This window comes from Panthera leo, chromosome F2 (assembly GCF_018350215.1).
Source record: "Panthera leo isolate Ple1 chromosome F2, P.leo_Ple1_pat1.1, whole genome shotgun sequence".
Taxonomy (NCBI): Eukaryota; Metazoa; Chordata; class Mammalia; order Carnivora; family Felidae; genus Panthera; species Panthera leo.
The window spans coordinates 6,057,776-6,082,768 of NC_056695.1; the positions used below are offsets into that span (position 1 = coordinate 6,057,776).

The window sequence follows — 24,993 nt, forward strand, 5'->3', positions numbered from 1 at the left end:
GTGGTTGAGGATATCGTTGGGGATGATCAGTGTATATGATGCTAATGTAGTGTGCAGTACTTGGTGTGATCAGTAGGAGAACAAGTAGAGATAGAAAAGGGAGGAAGTCCAATGACCAAACCCAGGACACTCCACCATTAGACGGGGGGTGTGACCCTGGGAACATGGTGTCAGGAGAAGGCACCAAGTGGAGAGAAAGTGAGCAGCCTGCAGTGGGTGAGGGTCCAGGCTGGGGTCCTGCCAACAGGGCTCCAATGTTGTTCATGATGAGAGGTTGAGGGACTCTTCTCTCTTTTCTGTGTAGTTGATGGTGTTGGTGTGAAAAGATGGCCAACAGCATCAAAACCTTTCTCCAGGACCTTGCCAAGGGAACTGAAGTGTCCATCTGGGCTATTTGTGCCATCTCGAAGCTAGATGCTCAAATCCAGGACAAAAGAGAGGAGCAGTATTGAAGAAAGGCAAGTAGTACCTTGGCGCAGTAGAGGGAGCAGGTATAGTGCACGAGCAGGAGAGGGAACCAGGTATTGTTACTGGAATTTTCCAGTGCTCTGTTTGGAATGGCAGAGTATTCTCATGTGTTCTCCACTTGTTTCATCAAGTGTTTATTCCTGGGCTTCAGCCAGTGACAGCACAGGTTATCGGTGATCCACGGCTACGTGGAGATGCTTTGTCGTGGCTGGAGTTCTTTCTTGCATCAATTTCCAGTGTTCTTTGGGTTCTCCCCATCCGTGCTTAGCAGAGTTTCCAGTGTCATCTGGTTTCAGGATAGAATTGATCTGGCTTTTGAGGTATCAGGGAGAAAGTGTTCCCCATTCCCTGGTTTCAGCAAAACAGGTGCTCACGTGTTCTTCAACAGTTTTCTGTTGACTCTCTTCTTCATGCAAGGGATGTTGTGAGTCTCTTTCCCAACCATATTTTTGGTCCCCTGGTTAGGCTTCTGCATATGTCTGTCTCTACTCACTAAACTGCTTTGGGTATTCTAGTTCAATAAAGGAATCAAAATCCACCAGTGGCTATCGGTCAGAAAGTCGTTGCCTTACTAGCTTGGATGTGGCTTGCCCTTGGCTTTCCTCCTAGGAACACAGTCCCTGTACATTACCTCTCTATCCTCCTTCATTTACTCTTGTCAACTTAATGCATGGCAAAGAGCCAGCCATACATCTTGTTGGTGGTCTCCTTGGAAAGTCCACAGGACCTTCTACCTTCAGTCTGCCCGAGCCCTGCTCCTCCTCCGAAGGGTCCCTTTCATTAAGTGGATCTGCTGACTCCTGAGCCCCCTGCATCCAGAGGGGAGGGGTTGTATTGGAAGGACCCTGTGGCAGCTCGTCTCCCTGTTTACCTCACCCCACTCTGCCCAGGGCCCTCTGCATATTCCCTTCTTCCGGAGGAACTGGGATTTTTGTCCCTGGTGACCACGAGGCACAATCTTCCTGACACCCGTATGTGGATTTTTAACACCACCCTGAACCTGAAAAGGTCCCAGGTTTCCCCCAGCACTTTTCTAACATTTGCTGGCCTCTGTGTCTAGACCGATATGACACCTTGTTTCTCTCCCTATGCCATTTGCTGCCCCACCTCCCCTTCCTACCCCCCACCACCCTTGGATGAATGGACTTTGTAGTTCAAGCCATTTCATTCCATACATTTGTTATTTCTGTTGGTTTTCTGTTATAAGGGCTGAGGGCAGACTGCCCCAAGACAGGCCACTTTGGGATGAAGATGATTTTAAGTTAAAAAGCAAGACAGCGTGGTACTGGCACAAAAACAGACACTCAGATCAATGGAACAAAATAGAGAACCCAGAAATGGACCCACAAACGTATGGCCAACTCATCTTTGACAAAGGAGGAAAGAATATCCAGTGGAATGAAGTCAGTCTCTTCAGCAAGTGGTGCTGGGAAAACTGGACAGTGACTTGTAGAAGAATGAACCTGGGCCGCTTTCTTACACCATACCCAAAAAAAAACTCAAAATGGATGAAAGACCTCCATGTAAGACAGGAAGCCATCAGAATCCTCAAGGAGAAAGCAGGCAAAAACCTCTTTGATCTTGGTCGCAGCAACTTCTTACTCAACACGTCTCCAGAGGCAAAGGAAACAAAAGCAAAAATGAACTATTGGGACCTCATCAAAATAAAAAGCTTCTGCACAGCGAAGGAAACAATCGACAAAACTAAAAGGCAACCGACGGGAGAAGATATTTGCAAATGGCATATCAGATAAAGGGTTAGTATCCAAAATCTATAAAGAACTTGTCAAACTCAACACCCAAAAAAACAAATAATCCAGCGAAGAAATGGCCAAAAGACACGAATAGACACTTCTCCAAAGAAGACATCCAGATGGCCAACTGACACATGATAAAATGCTCCACGCCACTCATCATCAGGGAAATACAAATCAAAACCACAAGGAGATACCACCTGACACTGGTCAGAATGGCTCACATTAACAACTCAGGCAACAACAGATGTTGGCGAGGATGTGGAGAAAGAGGATCTCTTTTGCATTGTTGGTGGGAATGCAAACTGGTGCAGCCACTCTGGAAACAGTATGAAGGTTCCTCAAAAGATTAAAACTAGAACTACACTACGACCCAGCAATTGCACTACTCGGTATTTATCTGAGGGATACAGGTGTGCTGTTTCAAAGGGACACATGCACCCCAAAGTTTATAGCAGCACCATCAACAATAGCCAAAGTATGGAAAGAGCCCCAATGTCCATCGATGGATGAATGGAGAAAGAAGATATGGTATATATATACAATGGAGTATTACTCCGCAATCAAAAAGAATGAAATCTTGCCATTTGCAGCTATGTGGATGGAACTAGAGGGTATTATGCTAAGTGAAATTAGTCAGTCAGACTTCACTCATAGGAGGACAAATATCACATGACTTCACTCACAGGAGAACTTTAAGATACAAAATAGGTGAACATAAGGGAAGGGAAGTGAAAATAATATAAAAACAGGGAGGGGGACAAAACAGAAGAGACTCTTAAATATGGGGAACAAACAGAGGGTTACTGGAGGGGTTGTGGGAGGGGGGAGGGGCTAAATGGGGAAGGGGCACTAAGGCATCTACTCCTGAAATCATTGTTGCACTATATGCTAGCTATGTGTAAATTAAAACATAAATAAATTTTTAAAAAAACAATCAAAATGCAGCAGATTCATGAAAAGATTTTTATTTCCTTCTCAACTGCCTCCAGAGAATTTAGGCCAAGGGTTTGCTCCAGGAAGAGAGCGAGGGATACAAGCAGACAAATGTTCACCTTTAGCCCAGAAGGCTGACCTACAGCCTGAATAGCTTCCAAAAGGATCATATACGTGCTGGTTGCTACCTTCTTAAAGGGCCTCATGACTGCCTGTACATCTCACTGATCGTTAACAACAAACTGAATGAGAAATCTTGCAAAAGTATTTTTATGAGTCGAAATTTGCAGGAGACATTTATGGTTTAATACTCCTTGCACATCCCCCCTCCCACCCACCTTGAGCACTAGGCATATAACCACCAGCCTCGCACAGCAAAAGTGCAGTTGTTTCTGCTCGTGCTACTAAAGTAAACTTACGAAGCGGCACCGTGAAACATCTCAAGAACTCTTTCTTAGCGTTGCAGGCCACAATCCCGCAACTCTGTCACCATAGATAACTGCATTGCGGTCTGAACCAGGTAGGCAGCCTGGAGGAACCCAGCAAGGCCTGTTTGGTCAACGCCCTCTGTGTCGTATTGTTGCCAACCGGCCCAGCAAACTTTTGTTTACCACACATTTCCTCTCTCGCACCTTCCACTGAAGCGCTCTCCTTTCCTTTCCTTGAAGTTCCAGACCCCTGCCCCCTTTGTCTTCAGCTCAGAATGACACATATACTTCATTCTGCCTATCTTTCCACCCAAAATTTCATATGTACTAGGAATCCACACACACATGAAATTCTGGGTGGATTCCTGGTACCTACGAAATTAAGTTCGGTCTTCTGTGCATCTGTCTCATGTCAATTTGATGCTTAGTTCCGCTAGAAGGACCTTCAGGGGCAGAGGAAATTCTTCTTCTCTGACACTCTGAAGTCCATACACTGGATGTGGGGAGCGAGGAGTATCTCAGTTGTTGCTAGACGCGTGTAACTCGGGTTAGCGTCTGGTCTCCCTTGGTCCACTGGGGCAGGGGTGGGGAGCAGCCCGAGGAGGTGGAACACCAAGAAAAGCCTCCTCACAGAGAGATCTGCTAGATTTTGAGGAATGGTTTTCTTGCTTCTCCTGGAAGGAGAAAAGGTGTTCTCACTCATGCATTTAGAATTCTCCAATGTCCATCAACTGATGAATGGATAAAGAATGGAATACTACTCAGCCGTGAAAAACAATGAACTCTTGCCATTTGCAGCAACGTGGATGGAACTGGAAGGTATTATGCTAAGTGAAATAAGTCAGTCAGAGAAAGACAGATATCATATGTTTCCACTCATATGCGGAAGTTGAGAAACTTAACAGAAGACCATGGGGGAAGGGAAAGAAACAAAGATATATAGTTACAAACAAAGAGGGAGGCAAACCATAAGAGATTTTTAAATACAGAGAACAGGGGCACCTGGGTGGCTCAGTGAGTTAAGCGTCTGACTTCAGCTCAGGTCATGATCTCGGAGTTCAGTCCGTGGGTTTGAGCCCCGCGTCGGGCTCTGGGCTGACAGCTCAGAGCCTGGAGCCTGTTTCAGATTCTGTGCCTCCTTCTCTCTCTGCCCCTCCTTGGCTCATCCTCTGTCTCTCTCCCAAAAATAAATAAACATTAAGACATTTTTTTTTACTAATAAAAAATAAAAATGAATACAGAGAACAAACAGGGTGGAAGGGGGTGGGACGGTGGGTGGGTAAATTGGGTGACGGGCATTGAGGAGGGCACTTGTTGGGATGAGCACTGGGTGTTGTATGAAAGGGATGAATCATGGGAATCTACCCCCGAAACCAAGAACGCACCATATACACTGTATGTCAGCTAACTTGACAATAAATTATATTTTAAAAATTAAAATAAATTAAAATAAATTAAAATCCCCCAGCTTGGGGAAGCACCAATTCTGTACCAGCGTCACTGCACACAGAATGCTCAGAAAACCTGAAATTTTCCAACGCTGGAAACTGGAAATTAACTGCCAGCCACTGCCGGGTCTATCTGGTATTTCGAAGGAATACTGGGGGCTATAAATAGAAATTCAAGGAGTAAACTTTTCAAATCCCAAACCTCTGATTGCTTGGTGTTTTTCTCGTCACTTTAAGCAATGAAATATAGGGGTGAAGGTGGGCAGATATCCAAACAAGTACATAATTTTAAAACGTCACAATTAAGAGACGTCCAGGTGGCTCAGTCGGTTAAGCCAACTGTCCAATTTGGGCTCAGGTCGTGATCTCACGGTTCGTTCACTTCTGAGTTCAAGCCCCACGTGAAACTCTCTGATCGGTTTCCCTGTGTCTCTGCCCCTCTTCTGCTCACATGTACATTCATGCTCTCTGTCAAAAATACACTTAACAAATAAACTTAAAAACATAAAATGTCACAATTAAACACGAGCAAGTATCCCCTCTACCAAATCCCGCAAAAAGCAAGTCTGTTACTAGGTATTAATGTAACCTTTGGTAGCTCACTTTATCTAGGGATCTCTGTTGTTCTCTGTGTAAAATGAAGCAAGTAAGCTGATAAAATCCAAGATCTCTTTTAGCTTTGAAATTCTCATCTACCTTTTCTACCTCTACAGGCTGTTCCAGACAGAAAACTCAAATCTAAAGAAGTTCTAAGGTCTTCCAATAATGTTCAACAAAGGTAATTTAAAGACATTAAACCCTTGTAAAAGCACAGCAAACCAATGGCTCTGAGATTTCAAGGTCTAGTTCACTGCTTCCTGGAAGAAAATTAGAGCAAAAAATAAAGAAGCGAGGATTATGGCTAAAAACAGAAAAAGAGTGGGTGGCAGAATATATAATTGTATAGAAGTTTGAGAAATATAAAGGCTGGCAAATGAGTTTAATATTAAAATGGTCAAAGAAAGAGTCTGGAAGGGATAATTGAAGGTCAAGAGTAAGCCAGAGAACCTTTGGCTGAAGACGCCATAAATATACAGAACAGGAAGAAATACAGGAAATAAAAATCTATTTAAAATGTTTATTTAAACAAATGAAGGCTATAAAGCATGTGCTGACTAAAATAAGGAAGAGGGAAATTAATTCACATTCACCGAATACCTGTTATGTGTCAGGCATTGGGCCAGGTGGTTTACACAGCCTAGTAATTTAAGAGTTCATTGGAGACTTGAAAAGGAAACCAGGGGAGTCATGAATAATTATTGTTCATTATGCACAAGCCTGGGGGACTCAAAGGAGTCTTGCTTGGTGGTCCTACATTTCGGTAGGACGTCAGCATAGGCTTGTCATCCGTAGTTTGAGGTTTCTCGGGTGAGCGTGATACATAGCCAGGCTTGAAAATCACATCCTTTACCCTGGCAGGTTCACATTCAGTCGGTGAAAATAATACATCACTGTCACTGTGCACAAGAGAGTGGAAGATTGCGGGGCTGTGAGGAGACCGTCCCGAGAGCTGGAAAATGGAAGGGAGAGGGGAGATCAAAGCAGCCCCAGGGGCTGGACCAGACCTGACCTACTGAGGAAGTCTCGCTAAGGTGGTGAGGATTTCAACCAGGATGAGACTAGAGAGGAAGATATTGTCATAACTGACGAATCTTCACTGCTTCTCAGGGTAATATCAGTTCCTGGGAAAGCAGGGCTGGAGAGTGACGAGGTCCTTAGGAGAGTCATTGCCAAGTACAAATCACCATAGACCACAGTTCCATCCAGGTTTGTATCCAGGATGCTGAGAGGTGTGCAAACAGGTGCCCCAGGCAGGTGACAGTGTTGAGGTCCCACAGCAACTGGGCAGGGCAAGGGCAATTCTTAGATGTGTCACAGGGAGAGGGGATGGAAGTAACACGAATTAAGCAGCTCAACGGGAAGGACCTAAAGTGAGCAAACAGGAAATGAGAGTTTGAACTACAGGGTTTGAAAAGAAGAGAGGATTGAAGTCACACAACAAAGGACAGGTCAAGAGGTCTTGGTGACAGGCTGTGGAGAAGCAAAGGCCCTGTGGAAGCTTCCACAGAGCATTGAAGCCTTGCTGACTGGGGTGTTATGGTAACTGAGCCAGAAATAGGAAGTATTTCTGGAGAGAGGTTTTGGCAAGAAGAAAAGAGTGAGTCAGAAATACTGGGATTTGAAACTACAGAGACGAGTCAAAGCCCCAGGTGGTGTTTGGGGATCCATCCATAAGAGCCGAAAGAGACGCTCAGGTAGGGGGGCAGGGGGACGGAGACGCAGAGAAGCAGCCTTGAGGGGAAGGCCTGCAGGTGGGGGGAGCACACACGGCAAGGAAGAGCAGAATCGGGACTGAGAGGGGGCAGCTCCATGCGGGGAGGGCAGCAGGAACAAGGAAGGGACAAAAAGCCGTCAGATCAAGCAGCAAGTAGCTAAGTAGGTGAGCCTGGGTGGGTCCTGAGGATGCCCAGGAGCTCATCACCCACATTGACTGCTGGTGGAAGAAACAGCCTCCGTCGGGCCTTAACCTTCCTCTTCAGTGAAAGGGGAGCTACAAAGTGATCTCTTAGGGCCTTTTGTCCTGTGGCATATGCTGTGTGGAACCAGAGTGGTGGGGCAGAAACCAGGCTGTGCAGAATAATAGAGCTCTTTAAATGGAAGGCAGCAGGGGGAACACGGTCTTTTGCAGAATTTTTTTTTTTTATTAAAAAATTTTTTTTTAAGTTTATTTATTTTTGAGACAGAGAGAGACAGAGCATGAACGGGGGAGGGGCAGAGAGAGAGGGAGACACAGAATCAGAAGCAGGCTCCAGGCTCTGAGCCATCAGCCCAGAGCCCGAAGCGGGGCTCGAACTCACGGACCGTGAGATGGTGACCTGAGCCGAAGTCGGACGCTCAACCGACTGAGCCACCCAGGCGCCCCCAGAATTTTTAAGGTGAAAGGAACTTGTACAAGTAGGGTCAAAGGAGGCGGGGGGGGGGGGGTGGGCAGGGACCACAGGCGCAGAGTACTGACCTGCGTTCCAGGGGGAAAATAGAGCATGTGAAAACGGTGGGCACGCTAGAATAAAATCAGCAAAAGAACCCAGCGAGGGGTAGCCTTTCTCCCGGGTAGTCTCTGCGAAGCCTTCTGGTTCTTGCAAATCGAATCGAACCCACTAGAGCCTGGAGAGGCAGGAGAGCCAGGGCCACGGGGGGTCTTGGAAACCGAGAAAGTCCTTTTTGGAGAGGATAAATATGCATTTAAAGATTTCAAGGTTTTGGTTAACTGCTTATGATTTACCACGGACTAGCAAAAACCTACGTGCTCACATCCACATGCTGCATGGACCTCGTACTTTACATAACACTGTTTGCTCCTCACCTCTAATGAAGTCGGCAGGCAACAGTCTCTCGATATATAAAGTGTGCGTGAGATTTCACGTTCGCAGACCTTAAGGTGAAATGAAGTTTAACTGAGCAATAAAAGCCTAGAATTTCGACGGTGTGCTGGCAGCGACAAAGCTCACAATTTCTTTATTATCGTGCTCTGTTTCACTATAAAATTGTTCCGGGCCAAACGAACCTTAAGTCTATGGGCCCTACAATGCAGCACACATTTAAGGGCAAACAGTGCAGAAAAATCTCAGCAGGTGATCATCCAGATCATTTAATGGGCTGGGGCCTTTAACAACGAACAGAAGATTTCTGCCCCCCCCACCCCAAAAAAAGATTTTCTCAGAAAAAGAAGATTGCTTTTTCACAGATGATGATGTCATTAAGAAAATGTTTTGTGTTCAAGAAGGAAAACCTTGGGCTTGACAAAAACTTGTTGAACTGTAGCCCAGAAAATCTGCCTGGATTTGGGTTTAACATTTACTGAGTGTATCTGACATACAGATCAGGACAGATATTGGTAACAGAGCTCAATGCTGTGAGATTCGAGTTTCTGAATTTACTTCTTCCCTTAGGTCACACAGACTTTAGCTGAAGCACAGTTTCCTTCCAAAAGGCAGTAATTGGCCCTTGGCAGGCTCCTTAATTCACTATAAAACAAAGACAATAGGGAGTCTTAATTTTGGAATTCAGGAAAGTTTCTTGGTTGCTAACCCGTGGACAGTTCACAACAACTGGTTTCTGCTTTTTGGATTCTTTTTTTGTTTGTATAGAGCTTGTTTATAAATCATCTCAATATAAAGCATCTCATTATCTCTTTATAATCATCCTGAGATGTAGTCACTATCCTCATTTTCCAGCGCATTTTCTCCGTCACACAACCCCTTGGCTTGTTCGTTCATTAGAGAAGTCTTTGTTTGTTTGTTTGTTTGTTTGTTTGTTTTTAGCACCTGCTAAGTACAAGGTGCTTTTCCAGGTTCTAGGGAGAAAATAAAGAGTTTAATTGTTGCTTGTTAACCCTGAAAATATAAATATAAAGTACTTGTGCCACATAAGACTCTTCATTGAACTTATTTGGGCACTTCGATTTTCCATACCTAATATTTGATGTATCCATTAAGGCAGAGTAAGCATATTTAATATTCAAGCCACAATGTTTAACATGTCAGTTCAACAAATACTTGTCACACATATTCCATGGATTCTACACCATGCTAGTCTTTGAGATACATAGATGCGTAAACCTCCTCTCATCATTAAACTCATTGAGACCCAGAGCCCTTAACACCAACCACACCGCAAAATTTCCTGTGGTGCTTTAGAAATACAAGGACCTCTCACTGTATTCCTCCATGTTGATTTTGGAACAGGGCTTGGTATCTATTATTTTTTATGTCTCATGGAAGATTCCAATACCCAGCCAGTGAAAAGGATCGCTAGCCTCACGGAAATTATTTTGCTTACGATCTATTCTTTATTTTTCAAAGAATCATCTACATGAAGCTTCTCATAAAACTAAACCTACACCAGCCCTATCACCCAGCCCTTTTACTCCTTGGGTTACTCAAAACAAATAAATCCACATGTCCACAAAAGGACATGCACAAGAATGTTTACGACAATTAATAATAGCTCACGTGCCCAAGAAAAGGAAAATGGAAAAAAAAAAACCCAACAACCTGATATACTCAAACAATGGAATACCCGCTCACCAATACCACTACGGATACACATAACAACATGAATAAAACTCAAAAAACACTACGCTAAATGAAAGAGGGATTACACAAAAACCTGCTACCGAATCATCCTATTTCTCTGAAGTTCTAGAACACGCAAAAGTAATTTATGGTGGAAAATAAAACAGTGATTGCCTTGAAGGGATTGGAAGTTGAGAAAGGCCAAGAAGGACTCTCTAGCATGATAGCAATATTCTATTTATTAACAGAGGTTTGGTTACACTGGGACATGTATTTACCAAAACTCAAAGCATGCTGCCCTTAAGAAAAGGAAAATAAAAACCTCAAAAGAAAAAAATCGTAAACAGATCTTGAGCTCTTAATGGATGTCATGTATGTTGAAGTACCTAGGGGAGGCATGTACTGAAGCAGCTGATAGTGGTGGACGTAAAAATGAGATAGATTGATGGACGGAGATCAGGATGGATAGATTTAATAAAACAAATAGAATAAATTATTAATGTAGAGCCTACGTGATGGATATAAAACTGGTTCATCTTTTTGTACATTTGAAAATTTTTATAATTAAGTATCAGGAAAAATTGTACGTGCACGTCCACAGTGTTTAAGGTGTCTAACATAACTTCGGGCACCTTGTACATGTTAACCCATGCAATTTGCATAAGTCATGTGACAGAGGCCAGTTGCGCACCGAATCCACTTTGTCATCTCCCTGTTGGTGCAGATCGTTTCCAACCAAGCGTGTGCTTGCCTGTGGTCACATGACTGAGCCTGGCCAATGGACTGGGAGTGGAAGCGATGGCTACCATTAGGAGGCCTGGCCCGTAGGCACCTTTCCCACGTGAGACTGGATGGAAACCTCAGAACCCTGGTGCCTTCTGTTGCAGGTGATGCCCCGACTCACTGAAGGAGCAATGCTGGCCTAACAGAAATATTTGTCTTGGACTTCTTGTGAGCTCAAAATATACTTCTTATTATATGATAGAGATTGGGGTATTAGTACTGCCTTAGTTCGTGCCAATCTAACTTGCGTATCGTTCTACCGCATGGGTACTGATAGTGTCCTTATTTAACACATAAGGACACAGCCCACAGGTAAGACAGCTCAGCGGCCACCCTGGGATTCAAACTCAGGCATTTTGGCTCCAGGGTCTAGACTCCTGAGTATTGCACTAATTCTGCCTCTTCCTTCCTTGGAGTGGAGGTACTGATAAATAAATGTTTCTCCTTCAAGCAAGTGATGTAACTCAGCGACAGAGGATCACCTTTCAAAACACAAATTGGTATTCCCAGAAGCAGACTTGTAATCCTGCTCCTTGTCAGCCGGGCCGGGTGTCCAGTGTCTGGGAGGAAGGTCGAAGAGGGCTCAAACATCAGCAGCGCTGACCTTTGCACATACGCTATTGCCACTGTTGCTCTGAATAATTAGGAAGGGGGAGGGGTCCCCTATCTGTTGTATATAGCTCACTGACATCTTTTTTGACCCGAGCTTCCTCTGGCCCCTAAAAACGCATGTCAAAATCGGGAAGATTGAGCTTCCTCCTTGACCTCCACTTGGTCGTAGCTCATCCGTAGCGATAATAACAGAAAAGAGAGTTGTTCCCCCCAGATCAGTACTTGATATATACCATGTGTATTGATTTACTGAACTCCTGGTAAGGAAGCAGGTGCCCACAGGGCCCAAAATGCAAAATGGGGATGCCAGAAGACAGCCTCTGGTATTTTGCTGGACAGAATTTTGATAGGTTCACCATATTGCATAGAAATAACGATGAAAATACAACACGGATCCTCTCCTATGCACAAAGAGGCAGGACGCGGAAAAAATTTACATATAAACCTATTACATTACTGTGGTGTCTCTGGAACTTGTACTAACCAGCAGCCTCCTAATTACCAGATGCCATGCAGCTTGGAGTTACATTTAGGAAATTGTTGAGGTTGCCAGATTCACATTAAAAAAAAATAACAAGGTACCCAGTCATATCAAATAGCCTTGGGAACCAACACAGAAGCACATGAAATTCAGCCATGCCCTTCCTGTTTTCCTGTTTGTTATGCTTTATCAGGTCACTGAATAGGAAAATAAATCAATGCAGACCTTTACTTTTTTTATGTATAGTCGCAGGCTGCAAGCCAGCAAGCAGTCTGGTGACAGAACTATTGGCGATTGTTTCTGAATATTAGTGGCTAAAAGCCAACAATTTGAAATTTCAAAGTACAATCTTCAAAGATCTCTAGATCTTTCTCAAACTTTACTCCTTCAAGTTAACCTTTAAAAAATTTTCACCGCTGGAGCCTGAGTAAGCCAGTGGCATTTTGTGATGGTGTTGACACAGCTCTCAGTGTCTTCCATTTGTGTTAGATGTCAGGGTTTGCTTTGCAAGCTTTGGTCAGCTGAGTCCTCAGAGACGACCATAATCGCTGACCACAGTCATGGCTCTCAAGGTCTGCTCTCTTGGTCACTGTGACAAAATAGAATTGGATCCTAGACTTTTTGCTCTGCTCTACCACAGAATTCCTGAGGGGTAAATATTTATTTAACCCTCCAACTTCCACATAGTGTCCCCCCAAAACTTCATGTCTACCCACAACACCAGAATACGACCTTATTTGAAAATGGGGCTTTTGCGTCTTCTTCAATTTCTTTCATAAGCTTTCGATAGTTTTCAGCGTATAGATTTTTTTCACTTCTTTGGTTAGATTTATTCCTAGTTATTTTATGGGTTTTGGTGTAATTGTAAATGGGATCGATTCCTTGATTTCTCTTTCTGTTGCTTCATTGTTGGTGTATAGGAAGGCAACCGATTTCTGTGCATTGACTTTATATCCTGCACCTTTGCTGAATTCATGAATCAGTTCTAGCGGTTTTGTGGCAGAATCTTTTGGGTTTTCCATATAGAGTATCATGTCATCTGAGAAGAGTGAAAGTTTGACCCCCTCCTGGCCGATTTGGATGCCTTTTATTTCTTTGTGTTGTCTGATTGCTGAGGCTAAGACTTCCAATACTATGTTGAATAATAGTGGTGAGAGTGGACATCCCTGTCTTGTTCCTGACCTTAGGGGGAAAGCTCTCAGTTTTTCCCCATTGAGGATGATATTAGTGTTGGGTCTTTCATATATGCAGCAACTTCTTACTCAACACATCTCCAGAGGCAAGGGAAACAAAAGCAAAAATGAACTATTGGGACCTCATCAAAATAAAAAGCTTCTGCACAGCGAAGGAAGCAATCAGCAAAACTGAAAGGCAACCGATGGAATGGGAGAAGATATTTGGAAAAGACATGTCAGATAAAGGGTTAGTATCCAAAATCTATAAAGAACTTATCAAACTCAACACCTAAAAAACCAAATAATCCAATGAAGAAATGGCCAAAAGACACGAATAGACACTTCTCCAAAGAAGACATCCAGATGGCCAACGGACACATGAAAAGATGCTCAGCATCACTCATCCTCAGGGAAATACAAATCAAACCCACAATGAGATACTACCTCACACCTGTCAGAATGGCCAACATTAACAACTCAGGCAACAACAGATGTTGGCAAAGATGTGGAGAAAGAGGATCTCTCTTGCACTGCTGGTGGGAATGCAAGCTGGTGCAGCCACTCTGGAAAACAGTATGGAGTTTCCTCAAAAATTAAAAATATAGCTATCCTACAACCCAGCAATTGCACTACTAGGTATTTATTTATGGGTGTGCTGTTTCGAAGGGACACATGCACCCCCATGTTTATAGCAGCACTATCAACAATAGCCAAAGTATGGAAAGAGCCCCAATGTCCATCGATGGATGAATGGAGAAAGAAGATATGGTATATATATATATATATATATATATATATACACACACACACACACACACACACACACACACACACAATGGAGTATTACTCAGCAATCAAAAAGGATGAAATCTTGCCATTTGCAACTCCGTGGATGGAACTGGAGAGTATTATGCAAAGTGAAATTAGTCAGTCAGAGAAAGACAAAAATCATGACTTCACTCATATGAGGACTTTAAGACACAGAACAGATGAACACAAGGGAAGGGAAGCAAAAATAATTTAAAACAGGGAGGGGGACAAAAGATAAGAGACTTTTAAATATGGAGAACAGAGGGTTACTGGAGGGGTTGTGGGAAGGGGGATGGGCTAAATGGGTAAGGAGCAATAAGGAATCTACTCCTGAAATCGTTGTGGCACTAAATGCTAACTAACTTGGATGTAAATTTAAAAAATAAAATTTAAATTAAAAAAAGAAAGAAAATAGGGCTTTTGCAGATGCAGTCAAGATGAAGTGTAAGTGAATTAGAGTAACCCATGAATCCACTGTGCCTGGTGTTTTTACAAGAGGAGAAAACACAGACAAAATGACACACAGGAGGAAGGCCATGTGATTGTCCTCAATTCAAGGAACACCAAGGATCTCCAGCAGCCACCAAAGGCTAGGAAGAGGCAAGGAGGGAGTCTCCCCTAGCGGCTTCTCCAGAGAGAAGCTTTGGCCATTGGTTCTGCCAGTGCCTTGATTTCAAACTTCTTGTCTCCAAACCTGTGAGACAATAGTCTTTGTTGTTTGAAGCTACTCAGTTTGGGCTTCTTTGTTTGCCAGTCCTAGGGTCTCGTACAGAAAACACCTGGTAAAGAGATAACGTTTTCGAAGACTTATTACTAAATATTCGAAACCAAATCCACACAGGTACACGATGGGTTCCTCTTTTTGCTCCCAAGCTACCCTCTAAATGCAAAAAGGAAACGACCGTTTTTGCCGAGGCAATAGCTAGTCGACTGCAGGACATTTGTCACCCTCCACTGCTGTGTCTTAAGGCATGAAAGCCTTGCTGTGGTAAAGGGTAGGCAGAGAGTATGACCAGGGCCCTGGGACCTCTTCCTCCATAACCAGCAGTGTCTTCTGAGATGGTGCCTGTGACACTCAACCTGAGATCACCCTTGTGGCTTACAATCTTTTTTTTTTTAATTTTTAATGTTTATTTATTTTTTGAGAGAGAGAGAGTGAGTGGGAGAGGGGCAGAGAGAGAGGGAGACACAGAATCCGAAGCAGGCTCCAGGCTCTGAGCTGTCAGCACAGAGCCTGATGCGGGGCTCAAATCCACAAGCCGTGAGATCATGACCTGAGCTGAAGTCGGAAGTCAGATGCTTAACCGACTGAGCCACACAGGCGCCCCAGTTTTGTAGCTTTCTGATAGCAGTGACATAAAGGTCATTTGTGCACTATAAGAAGACCTTTTCTTTCACCTACTTGCATTATATACACAGAGCACTCTTGACCTTTAACTGAGCTTAGAGCCAATTTTAAAGGACACATTCAGTAGAGCGGGCACCAAATTGTCCTCCTACAACACCGGGGATTTGGATTTCCTCCGCATCTGAACCAGGCTCTTGTGAGGCTGACGGGACATCGCCAGTGCTCAGAAAACTCAAGTATCTTCACTGGCAATTTGATCTGCTCAGGGGTGATGTCTCCTTGGGTTTGTCTTGACTGTTGACAGTCGCTCCGACTTTTCATGATTCTGGATGATCCTGACAGTTTTGAGGAGGAGTATTCCTTGGGAATTTTCTAGTGTTTCCGGCTCGTCACATCATCAAGAGTGCATACTATCAACATGACATATCATTGATTTTGGCCCCAGTCACCCGGCTGAGGTAGTCAGTGTTTGGCACGTTTCTCTACTGCAAAGTTATGCTTTTTCTCCCTTTCCATTCGGTACTTTCTGGAAGGCAGTCACTGTGCCCAGCCTGTACCTAAGGAGTGGAGGCGGGGTTATGTAGTGCCTCCTTGAGGGAAAAATAGCAACATAAATTATGTAGCGTCGGTCTCTTCTCTCCTGCGTATGGATGTAGCATGCGTCCAGTCATGTATTCCAGTATGGAGTCACGGATGTTTGTTCTACCCCTTGAGGTTATAATCTAATACTTTTTTTTTCTTACTCAAACTCTTCCAGCTTTAGTCACGGGAAGACCACCCAGTTAACCATCAGTGTTCTTTTGAGGTCCCCTCGGAATTATGGCTTTATATATTCATTTGGAGCGCATCCTCACTTCCCGGCACTTCTCACGTACCAGGCCCTTCTTGTATATTCCCCACCCCGGTCCTAGAATCAGCCTTGGTCACTTGGACTTGAGGATGCTATTAGAAACCGTGGTCTGGGTACGAGGTGTGCTCCTTGCTACCGGGGCTTCCTGTCTTTTGGCCTTTCTCCGTTGCCAGAGTGAGGACATCGATGTCACAGGACAATACAAGTATATCCACATAACGACACTTTTCGATGTGTAACTGTCTCTGTATCTGTATGAACGTAAACATGAGGTTAGACCGCGGTCTCCATCTCATTGCCACATAGGGTATTCTAGCGTCCTCCCCTTGCTTGTCTGTAAGCTCCCACTCCAACTAAAAAAACTGGGCTCACACCATCGGCCCTCCATGCACTTAACTGCTCAACCCCAGTATACATGTGTGGCGCTCTGGGCATTGCTAACTCTTATCCTCTTGGGGAAAAAAACGTTATCAACCCGAGCGCAGGGCTTACATGCAGTTCCTTTGTCTCCAGTCGTACAGACTCTAGTCATTTCCGACTGGTCAACACCTTTTCCCCCACCCCTTCGGTGAACTTGTTTTATACGTTTGTCATACAGTTAGAGTCTCTTGTCACGGTTTGCATTCCTTCCCGGGACCCCCCAACCTCCTAAATCATTCTTAAAATTTGTCTGCATTAAGGTTCGCTTGTTGTAACGTAAAGTGCCGAGGGTTTTGACGTATGCGTGTTATCGCACAGCCATCATTACCGTATCAGGGAAATTATTTCACTGCCCTCCAAGTCTCTTGTGCTTTACCCATTTAATCTTCTCTCCTGTCCCTGGAACCCGTAGCAGTTAGCAATCTTCTTATTGCCTCCGTAGTCTTGCCTTTTCCAAAATGTCATATAACTGGAGTCACGTACCGTGCAGCTTTTTAAGAGGGCCTTCTTTAACTTGGAACTATACATTTAAGTTTATCCATATCTTTTTCGTGGCTTAATAACTCTTTTTTTATCGCTGAGTATTCCATTATATGTATACACCATAGTTGTTTGTCCATTCACCTGTTGAGGGATACTTTGGTTGCATCTGGTTTTCAAATCACTTGGGTACATATCTAGGACTGCGATTGCTGGCTTGTATGGTAACACCATATTTACCTTCGTAAGAAAGAGGGACTCCTGGCACCAATGTTTTATGATCCTACCAGAAGGTAGCATTAGTTGCATTCTATAGTAACGGTTAATAGTAATAAAATACAAAATATGAATATGGGAATAGTGAACATTAACCAAGGTATACCATATCAGCACCATTCCTCCCCTCCAGAGTATTCCGTGAATTAATACTTTATCTTAACTGGTGTATTTGGGATTAACAACAAATTTACATAGTAAAATACGTGCCGATTGTGACTCCGTCTCAGAGATCGCAAATAAATCAATGTATTTTCATGCTAATAGTCGTTAAGAATTCATTTTCTTTTTCAGCGTTTCAAGGAATATTCGTTGGCGCATCTCTGGCATTGAGTGGGATGTGTTTGTGGCAGATATTTCAATGTTGCGCGGTCATGCGACATCAGCCCAGGGGTTTATGCACTGACTTTTAAAACTGATTATAGATAGGGGCACCTGCGTGGTTCAGTCATGATCTCGCTATTCGTGGGTTCAAGCCCCACATCCGGCTGGCTGCTGTCAGCCTGTCCGTACAGAGCCCACCTTGGACCTTCTGTTCCCCTCTCTCTGCCCCTTCCCCACTTGCACTCTCTCAAAAGCAAATAAATATTTAAGAACTTGATGAAAGATAACAATATCGTACAATATACCTGAAAGTTGTAGAAGAGTGGATCTTAATTGTTCTCACCGCAGAAAAAGTAACGGTAATTATGCAACATGACGGAGGTGTTAGCTAACCTGGTCATAATGGTGGTAATAATAATATCACAATATAAAAGTGTATCAAATCGACATAGTATATACTTTAAAGCTGTACAATGTTATATGTTAAATATATCTCAGTAAAATTGAGAAAGAATTGAGACTTTTGGGGAAAGAAAGCTGGTGATATTTGGAATTTTCTGGAAGTTTTTCTCTCAGCTTGTCTAAAAGGTTTCCAAACTACACTTCAAAGCACCGTGCTAGGCTCTGAGGAAATACAAATTATGTGTATGACTCCAGAGCTGGACTCAAAAGCTTGTAATTGTATGCAGGTGGCTAAGGGAAAGGGATCGGAACACGTTCCAAAGTGTTTCTAGAAGATAGTGTAAGGTAAGTATCATATGAATGAAGCAGAAGAATGCCACAGGAAGAGTAAAGATGAAGAAAGTTCTTCTTGTGGGAGTGATCAATAAGGTTAAGAATCCCACAGTTGAACATTGTAAACAAGTGGCCTTCTATATCTCAAAAAAAGTCACTAAGTGCCAACAGGAATCTTGATCCCATTTGAAAAAGACGCTTCTTAAACCAAGCCTTTGGTTGGTGTAGAGAGGTAACTCTCGGATACCATATGAGTGGCCTGCTATTAAAATTAATTCTTGACAGTGTTTTAACAACTGGACAATGTTACCACTCAGATGATAGTATTTTATGAAATTGTTCTCTGGCTCTCTCATATATCTGTGTATGAATATGTACATATATGGAGAGTTGTTATCGAGAAGTATTTAATAAAAGTCATGTAGATTAATATGAAAATTTACTATCCAATGCAAGATATTTAAAACTATATTTCTGGGAGTCTGGGTGGCTCAGTCGGTTGAGCCTTCCACTCCAGCTCAGGTCATGAGCTCACAGTTCGCAAGTTCGAGCCCCGTGTTGGGCTCTGTGCTAACAGCTCAGAGCCTGGAGCCTGCTTCGGATTCTGTGTTTCTTTCTCTCTCTCTGCCCCTCCCCCGCTCACTTTCTATTTCTCTCTGTCTCTCAAAAATAAATAAATGTTAAAAAAAATTCAAACTATATTTCTTTTTATTTTCTACATAAACAAAACTGTATGTGTGTATGTAGCGTAAAACTGCTTTCCAAATGATGTAAGTTCATGCCATTTCAATCATTTCCAAATCATTTATTGAGTCTTAGAATTTCTTTTCCATGTAGCCCATTATACTGCTGGCTTATCACTGGGTGTCCAGTGTAGACCGAGCTGTAGTGAAGGAATGGCTGGGAGTGAGGGTCCACTCTTGGGTAGCAGTGACTTTCACAGGCCCTGTGTTCCTGCCCACGGTGCCTCCACCAACGCCACCAACCTGCCTCCTCCTTCAGTTCTCCTTCCGGGTTGGCGGTCACCCTCAATGCTTCCGGTACCCTTTCCCCTCTGTGCCTTCACGCCAGCTCATGGCCTCTGCTGGGAATATGCCATCCTTTTAGGCTCTTTGCCAAATGGTATGGAAGAATTTGCAGTTTGTGCCTCTATACCAGGGCCACCGTTTGAGTGTGTGTGTGTGTGTGTATACAGATAACAGATACCTATGTACGTTAGATAACGAAATAAATGATCTATGCATTTAACTCAGTTACAGTCTTTTGTTTGTGGAGAATAGTGGAAATAGAAGCGTCTGCCCACCCCAACCCCTCTGCCTTATATTTCTATCTAAACATATATTACAAGTCTTGAATGAAAGTCACTGTAAACTAGAGTCCAAACATTTAGAGTTTTAAAGAGCTGACTATAAGCTCTCCTGGGTTTTCATTCTGTAAAGCTTTAACGAACCTACTCCTATACCTAGTCATGTAATCTAATACCCCACTTGCCACTAATTCAAATAGAATAAACTACAAATAAAATAAATAAATAATGCTGAGAGCACATAATTATGGGCTCTTTGATGCTTTATTTGGCCTATTAAACTTTATATAATTTGCCAAGGGAAATGTAGTCAACATTGTCCCAACAAAGTGCATACATCTATTTGTTTTTTTTAATTTTTAACTCAATATTAAATTAAAATTATGGGCGCCTGGGTGGCGCAGTCGGTTAAGCGTCCGACTTCAGCCAGGTCACAATCTCGTGGTCCGTGAGTTCGAGCCCCGCGTCAGGCTCTAGGCTGATGGCTCGGAGCCTGGAGCCTGTTTCCGATTCTGTGTCTCCCTCTCTGCCCCTCCCCCGTTCATGCTCTGTCTCTCTCTGTCCCAAAAATAAATAAAAAAAAAACGTTGAAAAAAAAATTAAAAAAAAAAAAATTAAAATTAAAATTAAATTAAATCAAAATTAAATTAAAAATTAAATTTTTCAAACAACCTGATCTGATAACGGATTATCAAAGGAGATCTTCTATCTTTCTTTTTTCAGTGCACAGAAAAACCAAGACAAAGAACTGTTAAGTAATGTTCAAAGTCATAAAGTCAGGAAATAAAAGTGATTCCAAAACCACATTTCTCTGGCTCACAAAAACATGACCTTTTAACGTTCACACCATATTGACGGTAATAACATTTGTATTATTTGGTACAGCATTTAGAAATATGAAATAATATGCAATGATTAATTTAATTTTTATAAACTGTTATGGTGGGGAAACCATCCATACCTAAAAGAAACTTATTTTCTGTTTTCTTATAAAATGTCTACACTCGTTGCTTGTTTGCATCATTAATGAATCCATTACAGTATTATCTCTCAGTATACAGCTGCCTTTTTACTTATGTCCATTTTCTGCTGTTTATGGTCCAGTGGTAGCTGGAGGGAAGGAAATCTAATATGAGTTTCTTAGAAGCCCTGGCATTTATATATTTCTATTCCGGAGGAATAGAATAGAATTGGTGAGTTAACAAGTTTTGGAAGAAAGACGAACTTCTCAGGATGAATCTTTTCATCGTGAAGAGCGGTAGTTTTTTCCCTTCTGCTGTATGGAGAGGTGGGCAGGGAGGTTTTGAGGGGAGGCAGGTAGTGAAATCTGCTTCTGTCCGTGTGTGTTACGGTGATTTTAGAACTAAAGTCCTGCCGAACACAGTGCTGTACAACAATCACCTCGTTATGCTCACTGATTCTGCGGGTGAGGAATCTGGAGACGGGAGGATGGCTCACTCTGCTTCACAAAGACTGGGTTCTCGCCAGGAGTGACTTTACAGCTAGCGACCGGACTCCCAGGGAGGTGTCTTCATTTGTCTGGCAGTTGAAGCCATCCTTTGGCTGGGGCCTCGGCTGGTCTCTTTCACTTACCCATAGCTTCTCCCCGTGGCCTCTCTACAGGGGCTTGTTGGGCTTCCTTATAACATGGCAGCTGGCCCCACGAGCAAGCATCCTGAGAGAGAGGCAGAATTACCTGGGGTTTTATGATTTAATCTCAGAAATCACATGGCATCGGGGTGCCTTGGGTGGCTCAGTCGGTTAGGCGTCCGACTTCAGCTCAGATCACGATCTCACAGTTCCTGGGTTCGAGCCCCGCATCGGGCTCTGCGATGACAGCTCAGAGCCCGGAGCCCGCTTCGGATTCTGGGTCTCCCTCTCTCTCTGCCCCTTCCCTGCTCGCACTCTGTCTCTGTCTCTTAAAAATGAATAAATGTTAAAAAAAATTTTTTTAAAGAAATTGCATGGCTTCATTTCCACCATATTCTGTGGATTGAGACAGTAACACTGGTTTATTCAGGTTCAAAAGAGGGACACAAACCTCACAGGAGATAAGAAGAATTTCAACATATTCACATTGTATGAAGATTACTTGGAATGAAAGGTATACAGCCATGCCATTTTGGAAAATACAGTCTGCCACAATGAGTCAAAGCTTAACATATGCTTTGTTTTATAAGCTGTCTGATTTCCCAACAGTGGAAGTATGACAAGAATCAATGGTCTGGGAGTATTTGCCAGTTAAACTACCTATATCCTGGGCCACTCACTACAGACCAGAAAGTTGATTGTATGCCCATTCTTGATGACTGGATCTTTGCTCCTTCTGTATTCCTATGATCTAGAAAGTGTGGCGTAAGACAGCTAATGCTCATCAACTGGCAATCATTTCCTAACCTGCTCCATGATAGTGGTAAGAAAGGCAGTGACGAAGCCCATTCAAGTGGACGTTGCCTGGAAAACCAGCTGAATCGCAAAAAGGGAAATGCTGAAAATCTTGACCAAAACAATTCAGTAATAAAGACAATGTTGACCTTCAAATTATTTTTTACTATCTGACAAAATATTTGAGGTTGTGTGCACCCACATATGCAGGTGTATTGTTTAAGTCCTTAATTATTGTTGAACTGATAGTTGAATGACATCATCAAGAAAATTTCCACAAGTCAGAAATGAATTTGCCTGCGTATAGATCTCAATGGAAACACCCTCTTTTCCTTAAAAAGCAGGCCTTAGAAACAGACGCTTATGTACTGAGGAACAATTTCAAAATGTAACTTAAAGAAACACAGATTTATTTTTTAATCTGCAAATAAAGTTGGAAGTGCGTCAGTATCCTAGAATAAAGAAAGCATACTGGCAAAGACCCTTGAGAGGGTCATCTTAGTAGTAGTGTGTCCATCTAAGTGGAACTCCAAAATGAAAACAGGCTACGGAAAATATCCAAAAGCTCCGCCCCCCCCCGCCCCGCCAAAAAAAATCTATTCAGTGTTCACCGTGTACTACTCTTCAAATTATTTCAAAACATGAACATTCTCAATTTTCACTGGAATGGAAGTATGCTCGAGCTGGCATACATCACGGTCTTGTGTGGGGTTACAAAGAGGAATGGCATAATTCATAGGTACGGAGACTGAAGATACACTATTCATGTCTTTCCCCCTCATCGCTCCCAGATCATAATCTCTTCCCCATGCCAATGAAATGCCTGTCATCCTCCAAATGATATCTAATTTAGCCCTGAGAGTTCCAGGATACATTTTGGGTATAAATAGCCACCATGTGACCAAGTGTCGCCATTATGCAAGACATAAGGAAGTATAAGATATGGAAGATATGGAGGGTGTAGGAAAACGATGGATTCAGTCATCGTGGTAAGCAATTGTACACTGTGGTTGTTATTAGCCGTGTCATTTTTAGTGTTATTTCTAACATCTGCAAGTACTCCTTTTTTTGCTCACAGATGTCACCTTGTATTATTTATAAAATATTCTCAGTGCTAGAACTCTTCAAAAGTATGACTTAGTCTGTGGCTCGTGCGTTAAATTTTAAGCGTAAGACCATGCGTTACGTTAAATTGCGTTAAATTGTGCGTAAATTTTAAGCGTAAGACCATGTCATGATTCTTAAGATAAAATTTGTAAATTTGAATATTAATTGCTACCCAGAATCAATACTCAAGAATAGAAATGTCTTTAGTGTGGGTTTTCCTCTTGGCTCTACATTGATCTGGAGGCCCGTTTCCAGAATGGGAGAGAAGTAACACAGCTGTCAGAACTTCATGTCCCCCAACCCTGTGGCAGCCCATGTTCATGACACTGCTGTTCTCACTCTCTGCTCATCCCATACTTCCCCTCATTGTCCACCTCCACCCACGAATACCTTTCACATGCACGTTCCTTTCAGAGCTGCTGTCCCCAGTTTTCTGTCCTCACCAGATTCTTCCCCCTTTCTTCTTAGGGAGCCACTGAGGAAAGAGCGAAGGTTTGACTGGGTTTCTCTTTCCACAGTTGTGTCTTTACCACCTACTGGATCTCACGTGGCCATAATGTGTCACATGGCTGTGGGAAGCAGCCCACAGGGAATCTCATACAGAGTCGTGCAATTTTCAAATTGGAAGAGACCGTGGGAATAATGGAATCCAGTGTTTCTGCAGTGCAGCCAATTGAGGATAATAGTAATTATATTAACTCACACTTGTTGAGTATGGACTTCAGTTACAGGAGCCCAGTAATTCTATGTGACGACAGTCTTTTCGTCAATATTTTACAGAGGATACCGTCATGCAGAAAAGATCGCCATCTTGCCCAAGTCCGCACAAATCTCAACTGGAACTGGGAGTTAATTCATCCATCTAATTCCCAAGTGTCTGCTAGTGTTCGTCCCCCTGATAGCTTCTTTTGCTCACCAACCTCCCAGAACACCGATCCTAAGAAATTCCATCATTCTGCATGTAATAATCACATTTTCCCCCAACTTCTTGCCACGTCGTGAGTGGCACTGGCAAACTTGACTTTTCCATCTCATGCAATTAACTTAGAGGCTCATTGAGAGTATGATCTCAGGACATAAAAACACTCAGTATAACAATAAACATGAGGTTTTATAATGATTTGTACTAGCCATAGCAGCACTGTTGTTTTTACATCAAAAGTTAGCTGATACTTTTCTTCAGTAAATAACCCTTAGCCTCGAAAGGCATATTTTGGGTGTGAATTTCCCGTTGAGGTCCATTATGACATTAGAAATACCAAGTTGTATTTGTAACTTCAAGGACACGGAAAATCTACGGCTTCGATGAATTAGAGAGTCATCTGAGACCTCACAGGTGGTCACTAGTCCTTCTTTCCCACATCTGACGTGGAGTTTCTTCCCCTAAATAACAGTTGAGGAAACGTTTCTGATGAAGTTGTAGGCCACCTCCAACAGCAAGGAAAGTATTTAAGTTCTGAAACGTATCCATTTTATGCCCTCCCAAAGCACAGATCTGTATAGGTTACAGGTTTATTACACGTAATCTAGCCTAGTAGTCTAGTAGTCTGTCCTGCTAAGGTCTCTTCCACCAACCAAAAATTATTTATCAGAGGTCTAGTGGAGGCTATTACGTAGTCACCTGTCTTTGCTCCTGTCCCACCTGTAAAGAGCACGAGGCGAATGAATTGGTTGCAAACCAGCTGTTCTAACTCCTCCCTCGTTCCAATGTCCAATAGACATTGTTGAAAGTAACTACACTAGACCCTGTAGT

At 43.0% G+C, this 24,993-nt stretch overlaps 1 pseudogene; it reads left to right on the forward strand.

Annotated features, from left to right (window-relative positions):
- The first annotated feature begins 291 nt into the window (after nt 1-291).
- Nucleotides 292-1,265, forward strand: LOC122211267 (annotated as a pseudogene).
- The last annotated feature ends 23,728 nt before the right edge of the window (nt 1,266-24,993 follow it).